The sequence below is a fragment of the Acomys russatus genome, chromosome 3, assembly GCF_903995435.1.
Source record: "Acomys russatus chromosome 3, mAcoRus1.1, whole genome shotgun sequence".
Taxonomy (NCBI): Eukaryota; Metazoa; Chordata; class Mammalia; order Rodentia; family Muridae; genus Acomys; species Acomys russatus.
The window spans coordinates 64,729,800-64,752,846 of NC_067139.1; positions in this window are offsets into that span (position 1 = coordinate 64,729,800).

Genomic DNA, 23,047 nt, shown 5'->3' on the forward strand with positions numbered 1-23,047 from the left:
CAGAATGACCTTTTCTAGTTCTATCCATTCGCCTGCAGATTTCATAATGTTGTTTTTAACAGCTGAGTAATACTCCATTGTGCAAATATATCACATTTTCATTATCCATTCTTTGGTTGAGGGACATCTAGGCAATTAACAATTTCTAGCTATTATGGATAAATTTGCAATGAACATTGCTGAGAAAGCTTTCCTGTGATAGTATGGGCATATGCACTTTAGAAATATGCCCTAAACTGGTATCACTGAGTCTTGGGGTAGATCAATTCCCAGTTTTCTGAGGAACCGCCATTTCAATTTCCATAGTGCTTGTACAAGTTTTCATTCCCACCAGAAATAGAGAAGTGTTCTCCTTACTCCACATTCTCATCAGCATGAGCTGTCACTTGTATTTTTGATGTTAGCCATTTTGACAGGTGTAAGGTGGAATCTCAAGGTCATTTTGATTTGCATTTCCCTAATGGCTAAGAATGTTAAACTTTTCTTCAAGTGTTTCTCAGCCATTTGTGATTCTTCTATTGAGAATTTTGTGCTTAGATCTGTATTCCATTTTTTAATTGGATTATTTGATTTATTGATCTCTAGTTTCTGGAGTTCTTTATATATTTTGGATATTAGCCCTCTGTTGGATATGGAAGTGGTGAAAAAGTTTCCCATCCTGTAGGCTGCCATTTTGTTCTATTGCCAGTGTCCTTTGTCTTTTAGAAGCTTTTTGGTTTCATGAGGTTCCATTTATTAATTGTTGTTCTTAGCACCTGTACTATCTATGTTCTATTCAGGAAGCTGTCTCCTGTGCGAATGTGTTCAAAGCTTTTCCTCACTTTCTCTTCTATTAGATTCGTGTTTCTGGTTCTATGTTGAGGTCATTGATCTCCTTGGATTTAAGTTTTGTGCCACCCTACATGACAGAAACTAGGCCAGCACCATTTGTTGAAGATGCTTTCTTTTTCTTGTGTTGTCATGTATTTCTGCTTCTTTATCAAATATTAGGCGGCTGTAGGTGTTTGGATTTACACCTGGGTCTTTGATTTGATTCCATTTACCAATATGTCTGTTTTTATGTCAATACCATGTGGTTTTTTATTACTATTGCTCTGCAGTACATCTTGAAATCAAGGCTGGTGATAACTGGAAATTCTTTTATTGTACAAGATTATTTTAGCTATCCTGGGTTTTTGGTTTTCCATATGAAATTGAGTATTGTCCTTTCAAACTCTACAAAGACTTGCATTGGGATTTTGGTGGAGATTGCATTGAGTCTGCAGTTTGCTTTTAGTAAACCATTTTTACCATTAATCCTACTGATCCTTGAGAATGAGAGAGCTTTCCATCCCTTAATATCTTCTTCAATTTCTTTCTTCAGAGAATTGAAGCTTTTGTCATATAAGTTGACAAGTTGTCACTTGACTGGTTAGAGTTACCCCAAGATGTTTTCTATTATTTGTGGTTATTGTGGGTGGATGGTGGTGTTTCCCCGATTTCTTTTTCAGTTCATTGTCATTTGTGTATAAGAGGCCTACTGATTTCTTTCTTTTTCTTTCTTTCTTTTCTTTTTTTTTTTTTTTTTAGTTAATCCTGTATCCAGACCCTTTACTGAAGGTGTTTATCCATTGTAGCAGTACCTTGGCACAAATTCTGTGGTTACTTATGTATAATCTCATGTCATCTGCAAATAATGATATTTTGGCTTCTTTCTTTCCAATTTGTATCACCTTGATCTCCTTAGTTTTATTTATTGCTCTAGCTAGAACTTCAAGTATTATATTGAATAGATATGGAGATAGCAGGTAGTTTTGTGATGTTCCTGATTTTAATGGAATTGCTTTGAGTTTCTCTCCATTTAATTTGATGTTGGATATAGGCTTGTTATAAATAGCCTTTATCACATTTAGGTATGTCCCTTGTATCTGTAATATCTTCAACACTTTAACAATGGAGGAGTATTGGATTTTGTCAAATATTGTTTTTTGCATTTAATGAGATGATCGTGTTTGTTTTTCTTTCAGTTTGTTTATATGATAGATTACATTGACTGTTTTTCATATGTTGAGCCATCCCTGAATCTCTGGGAAAAAGTCTACTTGATCATGGTGGATGATCTTTTTGGCATGTTCTTGGGTTTGGCTTGCAATTATTTTATTGACTATTTTTGCATCTATGTTCATGAGGAAAATTAGTCTGTAATTCTGTTTTTTGATGAATCTTTGCTTGTTTTAAGTATCAGGGTGAGCATGGCCTCATAAAATGAATTTAACAATGTTCCTTCTGTATCTATTTTGTGAAATAAAATAATTAATAATAATAATGATAATAATAAAATTTTCAAAAGATCTTCTTTGAAAATCTAGTACAATTCTGTGCTCAAACAACCTAGGCTTGACCTTTCTCTCGGGGAAGGGGACTTTTAATAACTATTTCTACTACCTTACATGTTATAGATCTGTTTAGATTATTTTTATCTGATCTTGATTTAATATTATTAAGTGGTATCTCATTGGAAATATTATCCATTTCTTTTAGATTTTTCCAATTTTGTCAAGTACTGGTTTCTTTTAGTGCTTCTATTTCCATTTTCAGTTTTATTCATTTCCTTCAACTTTTTGTTTGTTTATTCCTTGGCTTTCTTTAAAGGAATTTGTTAGCTTCTTCCAAAATTTTGTTTGACTTTCCTTTTATTTTTAAAAGGAATTTATTCATTTACTCATTAAGGACCTCTATCATTTTCATAAAGTTGGTTTTAAGGTCATTTTCTTATGCTTCAGCTATGTTGAAATATTCATGGCTTGCTGTAGTAGGGTAGCTGGGCTCTGGTGTTGACATACTGCCTTGGCTATTGTTGAATGCGCTCTTACACTGGTGTCTAGGCATCTGGGTTTGGGGTAAGTATAGGTCTGGTTTCTGAGTTTGTCTTTGTAGGAACACTGTTTTTCTGCCTTTGTTTCTGTTTCCTCTCTGGTCCTTTTGCTGGAGTAACCTGTGCTTGAGTAGAGGGTCTCTACCAGAGTTGAGTGCTAGAGTTCTGGCGGCAAGAGTGGCCTCTGGTCCATCCAGGGGTCCTTGGCAGTTGCTAGGGTTGGTATATGATAATGCGGAGGTGTACAGTGGTTAGAGGTAGCCTGGGAAGGCATTGAGTGGAAACAACGATGAGGCATATAGGATACCTATATGCCTGGCGTGTCCTCTGGTCCAGAAAGATTCATTCAGTGGAGTTGGGGGCAGGGATATTGTGATGAGAAGAGGTGGACAAGCGCTGAGAAAGTGAGGACTGTCCATAGGCAAGCAGCCAACCTGAGATTCTGGTAGCAGCATGACCTCTGGTGGGGCAGGAATCTTCTACCAAAGTTGTGGCCTGGGATGTGGAGATGAGGAGAAGGGTGCTGTTGGGGGAAGGCTGAGTGGGATGGTCTCATATTTCAATATGGCTAAAAGACTGTAAGATACTGGTGATAATGGAATTGGCTGAGTGCCCTCACAAAAGAGGCCAGAGGATACTCCTTGGCTTGCTTCCCGTATAAAGACATAACATGAAAGCTGGGTTTGTAAACCAGACACCAAGCTCTCATCAGACACCAAGTGTGTTTTGATCTTAGATTTCCCAGTCTCCAAAAATATAAGAAATACTTTTGTGTTGTTCATAAACTACCCAGTTCATCAATTTCTTATACTACCTGAGATGGTGTCATAAAGGTATCAGCATATAAGAAAAAGAGGCTTGTCTGGCAATATCTGCATCTTGACTTATTCTCATTGAGAAAAGAAATACCTGCAGGAATGTTTCTATATTTTTTTTCATAACCAAATCCCTCTACATTGCTGGCTGAGGCTCCTCTGCTACACAGAATAGGTCAAAAGTACAGCAAAACGAGACTCTTCACTTACTTGACATTGCCTGGTGTCCTCATTCTTTTCCCTTTATTCCCTCCTGTGACTTTCCAGGACACAGACACCTCCTCTAACCCTTCAGAAGAGCTCAGCTCTCGATACCTGGTGCAAAGAGGCCTGCAGAACAATAGACCTGTCTGTTCCACTTGGACTATGAGTGACCAAAGAGGGACCACTTAACTGTGAGCTTACAACAGACAGTCCCCCTGCTGGGCTCATTTTCTATGGAAAAACAATCTGCTACCATCTGTGTATAACAAGAGGAAGTGGCCAGGGGCCTGTTTAAGTCATTGTAGGAGGATTTCGTCTGCCTTCAGAGATTAAAAAAGGCACACATTTTTATGTCTTTTCCACATTTTTCTTGTTTTTTTCTTACCTTCATTTGTCCTCAATAAAGTATATAGTTACCAACAGGCCTCTCAAGTGTCATGCATAAGGGAAGACACTATCAGCATAGCAGTGACAGGGAACAGTAGCCACTTCACTCCTTCCTCATACCCCCCACTTTCCACCTGCACCTCTCAAGATCAGGGTGTTATAAAGCCACAAGGAACAGCATGGGAGCTTTAGACATCTCAGTCACAAATTTGAGCCATAACTGAGTGACCTGGATAAGTCTTTCTCTGGCTTTGTCTCATTAGCCAAGATAGGGCATACACATCTTTTTAGTCTGTTGTAGGAAGTAAGATTAAACAAACAACTACATTTTAACTGTTAGGTAGATTTTTCCCCCCTGCACTGACTTGAATAGTTCTAATACCCCCTTTACATCACAAGTTAAAGCTCTGAATATCCCGTAAAATAGTGGTTCGCAATCTTCCTAAAGCTGTGACGCTTTAATATAGTTCCTCACGTTGTGGTGACCTCAACCATAAAATTACTTTGTTGCTATTTTGTAGTCATAATTTTGCTACTTTATGAATGTAATCTAAATATCTGATATGCAGGATATCTGATATTCAACCCCTGTGAAAGAGTCACCCAGACCCCAAAGGGGTCATGGCCCACAGGTTGAGAACCACTGCTGCAAAAGGAAAAAGCTGATATGTAGGACATTTATAAATATAAGAAATATATCTGGCCTCTCTGTTCCTCAAGGTGTCTTGTGATAAGGTAATCGAATAAAATATACGAAATTCAGTTAAATATGTCAAAATATAAAATAGAACCCACATGTATTAAATGAGGCTATACTATTTATGTGAACCTGTAATTCAGCTTATGGATATATAGATGTGCAACCTCTGCACGTGCCCCTCACTTCAAGTTGTTCTGCCTGGCTGAGGAGTATAAGAAGTCAAGGAAGCAGGTCAAATTAAGTGACCACAATTTGGGTGCCAAGTCATGATGACTGCCCTATGTAACCTTAATCAAGTTAGATAACACTGTAATGATATTAACAAGTTTCAGAAGAGCTGACACAATATCCTCTTATGATATGTAGGTTTGCCAAGAGCAATACAATAGCAAAGTGAAAACAGGGCAGCTAGGAACAGACATATAAATCGTGCTACCTCTTCATTGAAAGTCATCAATATATGAAGGAACTTTAAATTTTTTTGTTTTAAGAGTGTGGAGATATACTTTTATTATATGAAGATTTGCCAGAGGCAGTATAAAAGCAAAATGAAAACAGAGTGGCTGGAACTCATGGAAGGCTTGTTACTGCTCTAGCCAGGAGTATCAATCTCCAGGGAGGTTTTTATACTTCTTTGTTTTAAAGGTATTTTTGCCTCAGCTAGAATAAGAAATTGGAAAAGCGCTTCTTTGAGGACAGACAGGCACTGTCCAAATGAAGCACCCAAGGTGTCTTTGAAAACTCCTGATATGTGGTAGGAAGAGGAAGGTGGTCTGTGGAGAGGTAGAAGGCACAGAGGCTCTTAGGTAGATGCTAACATTTGAGGTCAGATAGAGGATTTAACAAATTACATTTTTTAAAAGCGTCTTTAAGTTTCCCCCTCTCTTGCTTCAACAATTGCTGTGTGACCATGTCCCTGCTCAAAGTGGCTTAGAAACAATAATTACCATTTATTATCTTTCATAATTCTAAAGCTCACCAGGGCTTAAGTGGGGGTGCTTCTGATTCTCTTTGTTTGGCTGGGACTGAAACTGTCATTCATTTGGGAACAAGCTGAGCTCATAAGATAACTAACCCAAATGCCCTGCTGCTCGCTGGGAGCTCAGCTGAGGATGTCATCGCACACTGTGCATGTGCTCTGCCCTGTCTCTTCAATCTGCCTGAACTCCTTACAGTACAGCCATTAGACTTCAAGACTGTGCTCCTAGTGCACAGACACTGCCTCTTTCTTAAGGTCCAGAGTTGAAAGTTACTCAAAGGTCCTTCTGCAATGTTCTATTAAAAAGCTGGTCAAAAGGGCAGCCAGTATTCACACGGAGGCAAATGAGGCTTCCTCTAGATGAGAGCAGCAGGCAAAAGAATTACTATCCTATTTAATTGGATGCAGAGTTCACCCTATATCTATAGATTATTTACGCCCCCAACCCCACTCCATGTAAGATATGCACCAATATTGCAACAATCATGAAAAGTTGTATGCTTTTCCAATACCATACTTTGACTTGAAGTCCAGTCTTTTCATTTAATTAGGTCCAAAGTCACAGGTGTTTTGCCTTGAGAACAGGTCTTTTTATGGTTCTTGTTAATTTGATGGACTAAAAGTTAAAAGGCAACCCTGATATACAAAATTAGCAAATAGCTAACTGATAGACATATTTAAATATGAAAAAGCAGTTTTAAAATCCAGCTAGGTATGTGAACTAAATTCCATGCTCTAATAAAAAATGGTATGTTGATTAGGACCCAGTTTAGAGCCCTGTTGATGGCCTTGGCTCTAAGCTCTATTGTCTGAATTCTTAGTTCTATCCCCTGAGTCATCTGTTCAAACCTTGCTTTAGTAATAGTTAACCAGATTATTGACTGCTTGCTAGTTTGAAGCCTTTATCCCAGAAAAGCTGGTCCTTTGAAGGCTACATAATCATTGTGGCATCAAATATTATCCTAAAATAATGAAGTGGATATATAAACAACCAGCCATTCTATATCCAATATCATATCTCACATGATAAACCAATATCCTACTTGCTCCAAATCCAGAGCCAGATCAGAAACAACTTGAATGGGTTACTCTGAAACTGACTTGGCATATGCACTTTGTCTTCCTTATTCTCTGCCGTGAAAACCCAAATAAAGGCTTTGGGCCATTTACATTTCCTGGCCCCCTCTACTTCTGACCCTTCCTAGTGTTTTCCTATGTGTTCCTGCAATAGCATGAGAGTCTTCCTGGTTCCAGAGATCACAGAATATCAAGTTGGTCCTTCATGGCGGCTGTGTTCATGTCTGCTTTCTTACCACGTCAAATTAAGAAGAATCCCAGGTACATTTGGATATGTCATCATTTACATATGATATGTATTCAGAGTGGAAAAGCTTTTGTAAGCAACTTCCTGCCTAATGAAGGAGTATGTGGCAGCACTTCAATCTCTGTCAGTAAGGGTTCGTTCATGGAATGTGATCAACTGCAAAACCTAGGGAGAAGAAAACTTACTAAAGGAACCAGACTTTCTACAGCTGTGTCATCCAGAAGGTAAGGGAGGGTCTAAGAGAAGCTAAGAAAAGTCACAAAGTGGATATCCTGAAGAAGTGGAGGAGTCAGATGTTGAAGGTTATTTTTGTTAAACTGTGTTTCTCTCTTAACCCAGCTATGACACAAATAATGGACACTGTTTTATGTTTGTTTATAAGGCTTTACAACGCAATCTTGAGCAGTTTAAGTCTGTCCTTAACCCTCTATGTTATCCTGACTCCATCTTTGCCAAAGTCTCCAAGTTACATGCTTTTTAGTTCTTTCTTTGTTCTGGTTGAATCTTCTTCATCTCTCCTGCACCTCTGCCTGTGGTTGAATCCCCTGCTTCCTCTTCTAACTCCTCCTCCTCCTCTGGTTGACAGGAAGTCCAGCCCTATTCTCTCCCCTGCTCAGTGATGGGCTTTATGCTGCTTTATTGGCTTACAAGGTGACAATTGTGAAGGAGAGTTTATATAACATTGAGATAGGAGATTCTCAGAACAAGGCTTGTATCAGATATGGAGGGAGGGGTACAGAAATCAGTATTTGAATTACACAATAACTTTATGCTTAGAGGAAGACAAATTGATTCTTGTAGAGAAAGCGATAAATAGAATTGATAAGGAGGATCCAAGGGAGAAATCTGTGGAAAGCTTCCGTGTGTGTGTGTGTGTGTGTGTGTGTGTATGTGTGTGTGTGTCTGTCTGTCTGTGTGTGTGTGTATGTGTGTGACTACTGCTTTGAAGAGACTGGAAAGGAGGGTCTTATGTGGCCTGGAACCACTGATTGAAGACAGCTGTTGTGTTTGCTGGTGAGGCTGAGCACAGAAGAAGCAGCTGGGAACCAGGTGTATGTCCACAGTCCTTTCTGTGTTTGTCTATCACCAAATCTTTGACCCCGCTGGTTTTACATCAGACATTCACTATTTCTTGGTTTAGTTGTAGACTGTGTTCCCTACCGCCTGTGACAAAAGTCTGTATTTCTTCTTTACTTAAGACTCTGAAGGCAAAGTTGACTCATAACATCTGAGTCATTCTCAATCTCTCAGCATTATCCACCCACACCTTTGCCATGAGGTCCATATCTTGATGATAGGATTGTAATATAATTTAAGTCCTCTCCTGCTTTAAGGTTATTTTCCTTCTTTATTGCCCGGAATCCTCTTAATTAATTTTACATGCTGACAATATATGACTAACCCACAACTGTGAGGTACAGTGATAGATCACAATATGACTAAGCACTTCTAATTGTATGTTCATTTCTCTCTGTCTGTCCACATTGTTTATGTACTGAACAAGTAACTTAAGGTGGTATTTGAACAAGTAACTTAAGGTGGTATTTGAACAAGTAACTTAAGGTGGTATTTGAACAAGTAACTTAAGGTGGTATTTGAACAAGTAACTTAAGGTGGTATTTGAACAAGTAACTTAAGGTGGTATTTGAACAAGTAACTTAAGGTGGTATTTGAACAAGTAACTTAAGGTGGTATTTGAAGGACTACGTGCTGGCGTTATGGAAGCACCCATATTATTTTCTTGCTGAGCGCATAAGACAAACTTTTTTAACTTTTTAATTTTTTATTATTTCCATTTACTTACTTATTTATTTGATCACTTTATAGCCTGATCACAGGCCTCTTCCCTTCTCTCCTCCCAGTCCCACCTTCATGTTCTCTCTCCCATCCCCTTTCCCCTTCTTTTCGGAGAATGGGAGCCCCTCTATGGGTAACAACCCACCCAGGCACATAAAGTTGCTGCAGCACTAAGCATATCCTCTCTTACTGAGACTAAACAAGGCATCCCAGCTATGAGAAATGGGCCCAAAGTCAGGCAGCAGAGTCAGAGATAGCTCCTATTCTAATTGTAAGGGGACCCACATGAATAAGAACAAGCTGTAAATCTGCTACATATGAAGAGGGGGCCTAGGTCAATCCTATGCCTACTATTTGGTTGGTGGTTCAGTTTCTGTGAGCCCCCATGGACCAACGTTGGTTTATTCTGCAGGTCTTCTTATGGTGTTCTTGACCCCTCTGGCTTCCTCAATCCTTCCTCCCATTCTTCCACAAAATTCCCCAAACTCAGCCTATTATTTGGCTGTGGGCCCCTGCATCTGTTTCCATCAGCTGCTATATGAAGCCTCTCAGAAGACAGTTGTGCTAGCTTCCTGTCTGCAAACATAACAGGATATCATTTTTAATGTCAGAAGTTGGCTCTCTCTAATGAGTTGGGTTTCGAGTTGGGCCAGACATTAGTTTGCCATTCACTCACTCTTTACTCCATTTTTGTCCCCACATTTAGTGTAGACAAGGCAACATTTTGGTAGAAGGTTTCATCAATGGGTTGGTGTCCCCTTCCATCCACTGGAAGTCTCACCTAGCTACAGGAAGTGGAGCCTTCAAGCTCCATATCCTGTCCCCTACTAGAAGTTTCAGCTAGATTCACCCCCATAGACTCCTGGGGGCCTCTCCTGTGCCAGAGATTTTCCATTCTCTCTCCCAGTCTTCCCTACAAGAGTAGGCAAAGTATGTATTGAAAACAGATTAAAAGTGTTAAACGCAAACTCTTGTAAGTAATGCAGTTGTAATGGTATATTCAAGATACCAGGAGTGTCTTAGGTTTAAGGTGTCTCCATGTCTAGTCGAGAGCCTTAAAGAGATTTGAGCTGGGGAAGGCTATGGCAAGAATTGGTCTTCAGAAAAGCTTATCAGGATATGTTGCATAAACATCAAAGATAGGAATTCCTAGAGGTAGGCTTGTGTTAATCATTTGAGGGCTGAAAAGGTGGAAAGCTGTTACAGAGAAGGTTATTAAGTGATCTTTGGAGCTGCAGTTTGACTCTTTCTGACTGCTGGATCGTTTAGATTGTATTTATTATATATAGGTGATCTTTCAGATTGTATCTATTATTTGTAGGTATGGACAATACTGAGAAACTATTATGTGGTACTATTGGAGTTAGTGCAACTTCAATATTCTAGAGCCATGTTGCCCAAGTTTGAGACCCACTAGAAAGCAGAGATTCTGATGAACTTAGGCCATATTCCACAAGGCAAATGTACTTGGTCACAGAAGGGCAGTGAATAGTTTACTCAGCCATGTCTTCTCTGACAAATAAAACTTCTCTTGCAATGTGATCAATAGCCATTGAGCTAAAGAATTGTAAGGGACAATTTTTAATTCAGCAAAACTGAGTTCTCATAAATCATATTTACTTATTCATCTATTTATTGACAAGTATTGGTCACATCTCTGCATGGTCTCATGGTGTGTAGCAGAGTGAGGTGTACTGAAAACACTTGTCTTTGTTGGGCTTCTTCAAGAGAAATGAGAAAAGTCATCTTTATAAGGGGGGGACTTACATGGCAGGTTGAAAGTGCATGGCAGTTCATGGTAAAATTATGAAACAGAAAACTACATGAGATTTTGGTCAATTAAGTATGTAATATAGATATTTAAAGATTGTTCTTACATTTGCAATGATGTCCTTCCTGTCTTTAAATTGTCTTTCTTTTGTAAAAATGATGATAATGATAGATTTTAACATTTTAGTCTCTTTCTCAATCTTCTTTCTTTCCCTTGTCTTTAAAATAAAAATTTTTTGACATACAGAAACATTTGTATCTTTTTTATTATTTATAAAATGTTTATTGAAAAGTGTACTAAAATGTAAATGGAACTGAAAATCCTTGCAGTTCACAACAGTTTAATTATTTTGTCTTTTATTGAAAATACTTTTTTCCCCTCACATAATATACCCTGATTACTGCTTTTCTTCCCTCTATTACTCCCTACCTCCCCTCCCATCAGTACGCACATGCTTTCAGTCTCTCATAATGAAATAAACAGGCTTTTATGGATAATAATAAAATATAATATAATAAGATAAAATAAAATTAAATATATCATAATAGGACAAAACAAACAAACAGAGGGAAAAAAGCTCAAGAAAAGCCACATGAAACAGATACAAATGTAGAAACCCACTTGTTTGCGTATTCTGAAATCCCATAAAAATACTAAACTGGAAGATATTTTATGTGTAATATATATAATGTATATATAATGTATACATATATGTGTGTAATATATATGTGTATATACATACATGCCAAGGAACTGTAGGGTAAACAGAGAATATATATATACATATATATAATGTTACAATAGTATAAAAGTAAGATAATTTTTAAAAATCCTTTACATGATATTATGAGACAAGGAACCTCAAATGATGCCCTTGAGTTTGTTTTCTGTTAGCCATCTACCACAGAAAATAAAGCCTATGCTTAAGTTTGTATCCCCAGTGAGACTACTTTAAAGAAAACTAGATTTTAATTTGTAAATGTTATAAAAGAATGAGATTGCGTACGGGCTAGGGATAGGGGCATGTGTTCTCTCAGTTCAGCTCTAGGACCCCATCTTGTGCAGACTCATGCAGGTCCTGTGCATGCTGCCTCAGCCTCTGAGAGTCCGTATGTGCACTGATACTGCTGACTTAGAGAAACCTGTATTCTTGGAGTTCTCTGTTCTCTCTGGCTATTACACTCTTTCTGCCTTTTCTTTCTCAAGGTTCTCTGAGCCCTGGGGGAAGGAATTTGATGAGAGCAACCTTTGTAGGACTGAATGGTCCAAGGTCTCTCATTTTCTGCATAATGTCTGGTTGTGGGATTCTGTATTTGTTTCCATCTGCCACAGCAGGGATGCTTCTGTGATTATAGCTGAGCAAGGCACTGATCTATGAGCACAGCAGAATGTTATTATGAGTCATTTTATTGCTAGTCATCCCCCCCAATACTGAACAGTAATATTGGTTGTCCCCCAGGTCTCTGGGCTAACTAATCTAAGGTTCTTGGTCCTTCTAGCAATGTCAAATGTGAGTTCCACCTTGTGGAGTGGGCCTTAAGTCAAATCAGATATTGGATGGCTACTCTGACAAGATTTGTGTCACCATTGCCCTGTTATATCTTACATGCAAGACACCACTGTAGATCAAAGGGTTTGTGTCTGGGTTGATGAAACATCTGTACTTTATATTAATGTCTCACCTCCTAGACTATACCTCTGTAGAGTAGAAACCAATGCTTTATGAAAGAGACTGAACATAACTATTTCCTCTTCAAATGTCTATGCCAGTCTTCCAAGGGCACTGATGGTGGTTCCATCAAGTGGTATGTATTAAGTGTCAGTGATAGGAGTAGAAAGAAATGTCTGATATGTAACTGCTGGATCAGGATTAAAAACTTCTGGGGAAAAAAAATTGCTGGCACCATCAGGAAATGGACTGCAAAGGAGCTAGCAGCACTGAGGAAGGTAGAGGCTCACACAGCACTGGCCAGACCACTCTGCTCACTGGTTGAGGAGGGGCTTGTGGGCAAGATCAGCACCTGTGCACAGAAGGCATCCAGGAAAGTGTGTCTCAGATGCCAAGGCCATCATCTTCAAACACAGAGCAAAAGAAAAACTCGGGTGTTTCCTTGGAAGACAGATGACGTGTGACAAAAGGAGCATAACCTGAGAACACTTGAGAACATGCCCCACGATAAGGACTTTTGAAAGTTTTGTGTGTTCCCTAGGGAGGAAATATGGGTCGTGAATAGAAACTATAAGAGAGCCAGTTTTGTCTCACTATAGATAAATAAAAACTAAACTTCAAGTTCCCCAGATGTTAGTATAGCCCCCAGATGGAATACAGTGGTGGTGTGCTTCCTTCTTCATCTGCAATCCAGCTCTCCAATGGTCAGATTTGCCCTGGAGTTCTTAGTGTGTCTCCCAGATAGTATAATTTGGGGCAGGGAAGTGTACGTTGAATGGATTTAAACTGTTTCACTTCTTCAGTGTGGATTTGTGTTCAGCGTTTCAGTTTCCCCAGAAATTATTCTTGAGGTTGCTCAGTGGAGTTGATACACACATATTCAACTTGGCACACTTGAGTCTTGTGGCTATCAGCCTGCTTGCTACTAATTTTTCAAAATGCCTTAGCAGCATTACCTTTAAAAGATGAAAGGTTTGTTTGGGCCTCATGGCTTCATACATTTCATTCCATGCCTTTTGGTCTTGTTGTTTTCAGGCTTTTGCAGAATTAAGATATTATGGGGTGGCAAGTGTGAGTGCACAAAGCTTTTCACTGCTTGGTGGGAAGAGAAGAGAGACAAAGATAGTAGTGACCAGGTGCTGATGCTAGCCAGCAGAATTGACCAGTACCTGGATATAGGGCATGAAGATGGAGAAATAAAAAAGATATAGCAAAAGAGACAAAAAAGAAAGACAAGTATTCATGAGAACTAACAGTAAATACTACAGCCTTGAGTTTATTTCTCTCAGATCTTTTATACAGTATACATATGTGTGAACCAGAGGATTCTTGGAACAGAAACAAAAGCTACCAATTACTTTAATTTATCTATATGTTTATACTTCTTTCAATGTTAGATCAAAGAGTTACATCAAGCTCTACATCCTGACCTGGAATTAATAATAAACTTTCCTAACCAACACAAGTATCTTGCCAAGTCTTCAAGGCTGTGTGAAAATCTGCAAGCCAAGGCCATAAGTCCTCTGGCCTGTTTCTGTTAAGCACTCCAGAAAATGGTTCCCGACAACTAGGGTCATACAATCCTCTTTGAAGGCACATTTACAATGACCTAAAAGTTCCTACTTTTTAAAGCACTCTTGAATAGAACCTCACCATAAGGACCAAACATTTACTTACTACATGAGCTGTATAGACATCTCATATCCTAATAATAGCCTCCATATGTCCTAAGTTATGAAATTGAAGCTAAACTGATATTTTCATTCAGTTACTTTAATAGGTTTAAACTGAAATCAGCATTCCAGGGGTCTAAATGGTGAGTAACTGGAGATACAGACAGTAATTTGGACACTGCTCCTTCTGCAGATATCATTGACTGGTGATGGTTAAGGTTCAAGGAGGCTGGACAGAAGCACTAGGAATGCCATGTGGCACCTGTGGTAGTCAGAAAAGCACCACCAACAAAGGTAGCACAAGCATTGAATATGCTAAATGGTTTCTTTATTACTTATCTATTGCTCTAAAGAGATACCATGACCAAGGCAAGTAATTAAAAAAGAAAAAGCATTTCATTAAGGGCTTGCTTAGAGTTTCAGAGGGTGAGTACATGGTGAAGAGTATGACAGCATGCAGACAGGCATGGTGCCCAAGCAGTAACTAAGAACTTACATCTTATCTGAAAATTGGAGGGAGAGAGAGAAGGAGAAAGAGAAAGAAAGAGGGAGGGAGAGAGAGAGAGAGAGAGAAACTGGGCTTGTTGGGGGCTTTTGAAACCTCAGAGCCCCCTTTCCCAGTGACTCACCTCCTCCAACAAGGCTACACCTCCTAATCCCAAAACTGTTCCACCAAGTAGGGACCAAACATTTAAATATAAGATCCTAGGGGGACATTCTCATTCAAATGCCAACAATTTGGTAGAAGCAATTCAGGGCAATTGCTAAGAGTGGAGAGGGTGGATAGGGATGGTCTTGAAGTGTGGGTTTTGAAGCTAAGTGTGTGATGTAATATGCTGCAGCAAGAATGCTGAGGAGCAGTGAGGGGAAGGGCTGAAGGGACAGAGACCAAGGTAACACACAGGGTGCAGTTGGCCTCATGTAGATAGTGAAGGGGTTCCTGCCATCCAGGTGGTAATGAAGTCTCCTCAAGGCTAGCTCTTCAGTGAACACTTTTAAACTGTTTTGCTTCTCTGAAACACACATCTCCCTGCAATGAAGCATGTCACACCCAAGGGGCTGCCAGCAATGGCGCATATTTCTGCTGTCTGCGAGGGGGAGCGCTGGAAATTACTTTAGGAAAGAAAAGCCTTTATTTTCTCCTTTATAATAAACTCTATCTCGACTTCTTCTTCGCCTTGTTTCTCTTATTTTGTTGGTAATAAAAACCACAAATTTGACAAATTAGCAGGTGAGCTGCCGTCAGCAGAACAACAAGGTAGTTTTTTAAAATATATATATATATATTATTTCGTATTTAGCAGTGAGCTTGGCTTCTGCAAATCTGGCTTTCTCAAACTGTGGCATTTCAAATGGACTTGCAGCGTGGAGAATGCACATTTCCAGCACAGCCCCTTCTCTTTACAGAGTTCTGGGGGTTGGAACTCTATGCATGAGAATCGTGTTTTGAAAAGAAAGCATGTTTAAATATTTCTTTTACCCAGCACTCAGCAGCAGGCACTCTAACTTAACTGAACACTGACCTCACAAGTTGGGCAGAGGATGCTAGGGCCCCTCACACAAAGAGCTTAAGTACTCCAAGTAGCTTTAATGAATGAATGAATTAGAAACCACAGCCTGAGAATAAGATTAGTCTCCCTGTTCCTTTTCTGTGGAAAGCACCAGAGAAGTAATGATTCTTAAAGCCACTGGAGCAAGAAGGAATTGTCTAGAAAAGATGGAAGTGTCAGGGAGAGGGGAAAGAGGATGCCAAGCAGAAAATTCACAGTCCACCTGCATGATGAACACACCTAGGCAGCCTGTCCTACCACATGTGCTGGTCAGACAGGAGATGGTGTGGAATGTTGATGAGGCAGAAGCAAAGATGGATTCCTTCTCCCTATACCCCACCCCCCAACACACACACAAGTCACCTCCCAGCCATGCCTGAGTCACACCACACACAGGACCTGTAAGCCCTCTCATAAGAAAATGACCCTTCAGGTTGTCTTAGTGTGTTTTATGATGCTATAATAAAGTGTCATATACAGAGTAGTCCTTTCTGAACAGAATTCATTGGCTTGCAGTTCTAGAAGCAGACAAATCCAAGATAAAAGGTCTGGGTTTCAATGAGAGCTTTTTTTTTTTTTTTTTTCTGTAATAATGTTGATGAAGGCATTACATGGTAGAAGGCCACAAGGAGAGCAAGAGGGAATGAAAAGATAAGAGAAGTGGGGGTTAGAGTGAGAGAGGGAAAGAGATAAATAGATAGATAGACAGACAGACAGACAGACAGACGCTAAACAGATAAGTGTTATCACTCAGAACACTGAAGCTAATGCACACTGCACGGAAGCGCTTACGGGATGAAATCATCTTAAAGGCGCTGTCTCTAGGAGCATTCACAATGCAACTGCCTTCAACTGTGACCAACAGATATTAAAACCACAGCATACATTAATACCCCATTCCCTCCTTTGTCCATCCCAACTACCTTCTGGGCTCTGGAGGCCCATCTCTCTGTAGAAGATGATGCTGGTCCCCAGCAACTCGTGTGCACCTGCAGCCCCAGCAGCTTTTCTGACCCTATCAACCTGTTCGTTTCTATCTTCTCACCTCTTTCCTCTGATGGTGACTAAATATCTCTAGGTAAATGTACCGCAGACAGAACTGTGGTCATTGGTACTAGTTACTCAAAGTCAAGTCCTATTACTGGAATGTAGCCAGCATACAACCAAACACGGCTCCAAATGCTTCAAGGATATCATCTCTGTGATGTGTCTGTATAGATGGCAAAGGTAACTGATTCAAAGACTGATAATCTAAATTTGTTTCCCAGGCTCCATCTGCCTGGTGGAAGAAGAGAACTGACTGCCTCACAGTATCCCTTGATTTTTCCCACGTACTGGAGAAACACCCCAACCCACATACTCGTACATAAACGTGCATCAAAAGTAAAAAAAAAAAGGGGGGGTCTGCTCAAGCTACTGCACCAACCAAAGACAATACATGCAGTAAATATTGAACCCCTACTCAGATGTAGCCAAGGGACAGGACATTATCCACAGTCATGTGGAGAGCAGGGACTGACTCTGACATGAACTCTGATACCCCATATTTGACCACTTCCCCTTGGTGGGGAGGCCTGGTAGCACTCAGAGAAAGAATAGGAAGGTTACCAAGATGAGACTTGGTAGGCTGTGACCATATGGTGGGGGAGGAGGTCCCCTTCTGTCACAGACCTAGGGGATGAGAATAGGGTGAAAGAGGGGGCTAGGGAGGAAGGGGAAGAGACAAGCAAGGGGATAAAAATTTAAATATAATTTGAATAAATTAATAAAAAAATAAAGAAAATAGTCTTGCTTTCTTTATATGGAATAACATGATTTCTTATTTATTATTAAACTTATTTATTTATTCACTTTACATGCCAAACACAGCTCCCCCTTTCCTGCCAGGCCTATCCTCCCACCCACTTCCTCCTTTTCCCCTTCTTCTTCTCCAGTTGTATCAGAGCTAAGTGTATCCTCTTCCACTGAGGCTAGAAAAGGCAGCCCAGCTAGGGGAAAGGCATCTAAAAGCAGACAACTGAGTCTATGTCAGAGACAGGCCCCATCCCTGGTCCACTCACTAGGGGACCAGCATGAAGACCTAGCTGCCCATCTGGTACATATGTGGAAAAGATCTAGGTCCAGTCCATGCATACACTTTGGTAGGTGCTTCCATCTTGTAAGTGCCCATGGGTCTAGGTTAGTTGACTCTGTTCATCTTCTTGTGGAGTTCTTGTCCCCACCAGGTCCTTCTATGCTTCCCCTCACTCTTTCCACAAGACTCCCCGAGTTCCTCCTAATGTTTGGCTGTGAGTCTCAGCATCTGGTTAACCCCATTTGTCACACATAATTCTCAGCTGAGGAAATGGAAGGGCTAGACCCCAGGGACGGTGTATGACAGTGGCAGATTTGAGTGCCTGCCTATCTGACTCGAACTCCCATGTCCATTGTCACAGTATGTGACCACCTGCCCTCACAATCACAAGTCCATATAAGCATAAAACCCAGCAACCCTCTTGACATTCTCTGAAAGCGTCAATCATTCTGCTGGGGATGGTTTTCTGGGATTATGTCCTATGAGTTTTGAGGAGGAGAGCCACAGTTAACAGTAGACCTTGTCAGGACCAATGAGCTGTCTCATTTCTCCATCACAGTGAACCCAAATTTTGGGACTGCTTCCCACAGAGACCATGCATAGGTCATGTAAACCTTCTGTTTCAGTTTTCTTAAGGAGATGACATCTTTCTCATGTTGCTATGGTGAGAAACTAATGAAATCTATGTGTAAGTGAGACTTTCCCAAAATATGTGTCCTAAACAGTCATCTGCTTGCTGCCACCAAGCAAGTAAACATAGTAGAAGACCTTTCTGAGGGACAATCAAAAACACTGCCTGCCAACATCAAAGATACTGCATCTGGGGATTGTTTGCAGAATGGCTTTGTGGCTCCCAGCAGTCTCTGGCTTGAACTTTCTCTATGCCTTTCCCACCATAGAAAGGTACTTGTAATTTGACAAGAAAAAAAATTGCCAGATTTTATTATTTTGGGGATCAAGGTACAACCTCAGTGATGCCTAGGCAGCAATAGCCTGGCTTATCGTTCTAATAACAATAGAAGGGAGGCTAAGCACACACACACACACACACACACACACACACACACACACACACACACACACACACACAAAGGAACCTGTTTTAGTGATGCTGGAGTCAGAAATTAAGGAAGAAATGAGACTGAGCAAACCATTAAACTGCTTTTGGTTTGTTCACGGAATTATCTTCAACCCCCTGAGGCTCCCACAGAAAATATCTGAAAGTACTTGTTCCTAGCCTAATTGAAAGGAAGGAGTTAATGCCTGTAGGTTCTCCACTCTGTCCTCTGGTCCTTGTCATGTTTGTATTCTGTCATCATCGAAGGAGTGTGCCCTGACCTGAAGGATTTGGAAAATTAACCAAATGAGCCCTGACTGTAGTCGCCTCCCCAGTTCTGTCCAGGTGAGAGATGCACCTCACCCCAAGGTGAATGCTGCCCTCTGGCTTGGAAGAAGCTGCATGAAGAATGAGTCATGCTTCTTCCCAGCTCGGCGGAGGCTGAGGTCAGGGAAGCAGAAAATGACACTCACCAGGAGATGCTTTTCATTTTCGGCAATGAAATCTGGAGAGCCAGTCTTCAATCAGTGTTGTTCCCAGGAAGAAAAGAAGCCACTTTGTGTGTTCATTCTGCCTTCGCACAAAGGGAAATCTCAATGATACTGGCCTTTGAATCTGTCCTTTCCCATACTGTCATTGCCTTAGTCACTGTCCTGTTGCTCTGAGAAGGCACCACGACCAAGGCAACTCTTATAAAGACAAGCATTTAATTGGGATCTGGCTTAAAGTTTCAAAGGCTTAGTAGTCCATTATCATCATGGCAGGGAGCATGGCAGCATGAAGGCACGCACCATGCTGGAGAAATAGCTGAGAGCTGCATTTTAATCCATAGGCTGAGAGAGATCCTGGGTTTGGCATGTGCTTTTGAAACCTTAAAGCCCACCTTCTGTGGCGCACTTCTTCCAACATGGCTACACACCTTCTAATCCTATCAACGAGTTCCACTCCCTAATAACTAAGCATTCAACTATATGAGCCTACCTGGTCATTCTTATTCAAGCCACAGTCAGTGCACCTGATCTTCCTGTAACCTCCTCCTAACCATCACTTCCTCCCTCCTGTCCCCACTGCTCACTATGCTGTGAATGCAGCTGTCAACCACTGGAAGCTGTTGAACCTACTCTTTCTTTCTATCTTGTTGGCAACACTCTGTTTCTGTCTAGCATCTCCTCAACATTGGAACTCCATGAAGATTTATACTTCTGTCTCCTGTGGCACAGCTTGGGGACTCTAACACCCTGCCCCCGCAATCATCACTCTTGGCTGGGATCCTGAATCCTGTCACTGTCACCACACCCACCGTTCCTTTATGTCCCTCACGCCTCATTTTCAGAATCTTAGGAATCTTCGTCCCAGACACAAACTCGCACTTCTGTCTGTGACTTCAGTGTGGCACTTTTGCAAAATTGCCTTCTGTGCCTTGACCTCAGAGTCTGTCAGTGTCACTCAAATCTTTAGATGATTACTGTGCTTATTTTATCCCTGCCCAAAGGTGACCGAAACTATAATGTGAGTCTCAAAGCTGGACCTTTGCCACTCTCTCCACTTCTATGTCTTGGTGTAAGCCATTCTCAGAAGTGTAATGTCATTGTAATAACTGTTCATCTTGTCTGCCTGCTTTGTCTTGTCTTGTCTTCCTTATGACGGTAGAGACAAACCTTGGAGCAGCAGCAGCAGAAGCTATGTACAAGAAACACTGGAGAGATACTCAGATCCTTCTGGTGGCTTTCCTCTACCTGGAGGCAAGGCTAGCTTCCATCCCATCCCACCCTACTCACTCTGACCTTCGCCTTCTACTCTTACCCTTCCATACTGTCTCCCCCCGCCCTCAAGTTGGGGAAGAGGGGCACTTCTTCCAGGAATCCACATAGTTTGTTTGGTTTTATTTATTTATTTTATTTTGGGCCACTTCCTAACTTTTTTATGCGATGCCACTTCCTTTGGAGGTCTTCAGTTAACATGTTCTTTTTTTTTTTTTTTCCAGTTAACATTATTCTACATAACAAACCTTATGTCCTGCTTTTGGCATTAAACATTCTTATTCCTCCTCTTTTGTATTTTATTGTCCTTCATAGATAGCACTTACCCTGTTCTAGCACACTAAAGATTTCTCTACTGTTTCTGTGTTTCCTCCCATTTGGTCTTCACCTTCATGAGAATGAGAGTTCTTTCTGGATTTATGCATACCGAGTGCTTTTTGACACACAGTAGGCTGTATATTACCATATATTAACTAAATGGCTCCTAATTACTGCAGCCACATTGGAGGCCTGGTCAACAGCCATCTATTTTCTCAGCTTGGTTCCCCATTACGTTCCTATAGCCTTGTGACGAGCCTTTATAGGACTGGAAGACGACAAAGGCATGACCTTTTTCTTCAGGAAACAAATACCTAGACTTGCAAAGTCATTATTTATGTTCTGACTCTAACTAGATTTTCCATTACCATGTGTCACTGGTTTTAAGGAGCTCTACAGAGTGCAGACGACCTTGCATACCCCTGTTCTCCATTCGAGGGCCATGTTCTACTTGCCTGACAGTTGGTTATCATGTCGGTGAAGGATGGCTCTGTTATTATTACAAGATGTCAAGAAACCTCACGGGCTTGATCAATCCAGGCAACCTTTATTTAAAGGAGAGAGGGAAATCAGTCAAAGCTGTTATTTGACAACGTGTCAAAGACACCATCAGTTATTTGACTAAGTGACTTTTCTATCAGGGTGGGATGGATTTGTTTAAGCACTTTGCCTTCTTCCCAAGACTCAGTAAAGTTATATGTACCCAAGTCTTAAAGCTTGAGAAAGCTTGCCTCATTTACCTGTCATAAAACCAGTAACTTCTGGTGTAAACAGACTTGGGGAGAGGGGGGATCTGAATAGCTTTACTATTTTAGTAGTCTGGATTGGAGTGGGCAAGTAATCATGAATACAGTGGCTCTCCTGGCTGTGTATTTGGCATCATGAAGATGACTGTTCCTCAGAACGTTCGTTTGAAATGACTTATATCATCACCGTTTAATGATGAGAAAATGGAGGCCTAGACATGCTCAGCAGTTCTTCAAAGTTCCCTGGTATGTACTGGCTGAGCTGAGATTTGATCCAAGTACTGCTCGAATTCTAGTCCAAAATCCTTTAGCTTTTCAATTTCTTCCCTTGCCTTATTCCCTCTTATGAGGGCTAGATCTGTGGCTGGGAGAATCAAAACTCTATTTAAAGTAGCTGGAAGTTCAGAAGGGAAAAGCTATTTGAAAATTCAGTTCCTTCCGTTTGCATGATCCTTGGGGTATGTCTGATCTCCTGTTGTGCACACAGCACTGGGGACTCAGCCAGTCACCAGTTAATTTCTAAGGTCATCCATTGCCTATTTAATTCTATATTAGAATTCATCCAGTTACTAGTGAGAGAAATCCACTTTAAATTGTCTTAAGAAGCAAAGGAAATAAATCAGCTCCCTTAGAACCAGTATTTTAAGCACACTTCAGAGATAGTGGAATATAGGTAGAATTCAGATGTTCATAGTACAACAAATAGGGCTGTACCCCTCTGTATAGCACATCTTTTTTTTAATGTCACCTTTTTGCCATCAAGATCTCTCCTTGTAGTTGAGATTTGTTACTATCAGCTTCACCTCCCTTCCCTGAGCAATTCCAGGAGAAAGGCACGATTTGATTTTTTTAAATCAATATTTCCATGAGAAGTCTGAAATCTAGGTCTTACTTTTTTAATGGGGGTCTTCTTCAATCCAGCACAGTGTGCAGGACATGGGAACAATCTATCTAATTAACAGATATGGATCCTGGCATGGCGTGCATGGCATTCAAAATGTATGTACTCAGAGAAGGGGAGTTTGCTAAAGGCAAAGCAGAGTGTTTGGGCCAGAAGAGGTAAAAGTAGAAGATGCGTAAAGAAATTAAAACAGGAGTTAGAGGGGAAAGAGGACACTGAGGCACAAGACTCTCTAAATCAACAGTATCACAGTTCACGTGAGCTCACAGAGACTGAAGAGCGTGAACAGGGCCTCCACAGGGCGGCACCCAGTCCTGTGTGTGTGTGTGTGTGTGTGTGTGTGTGTGTGTGTGTGTGTGTGTAGAAAGAGAGAGAGAGAGAGAGAGAGAGAGAGAGAGAGAGAGAGAGAGAGAGAGATCCATTGTATTTGTAGAATCCTGAGTGTGAGAATGAATGGGTCTCTGATTC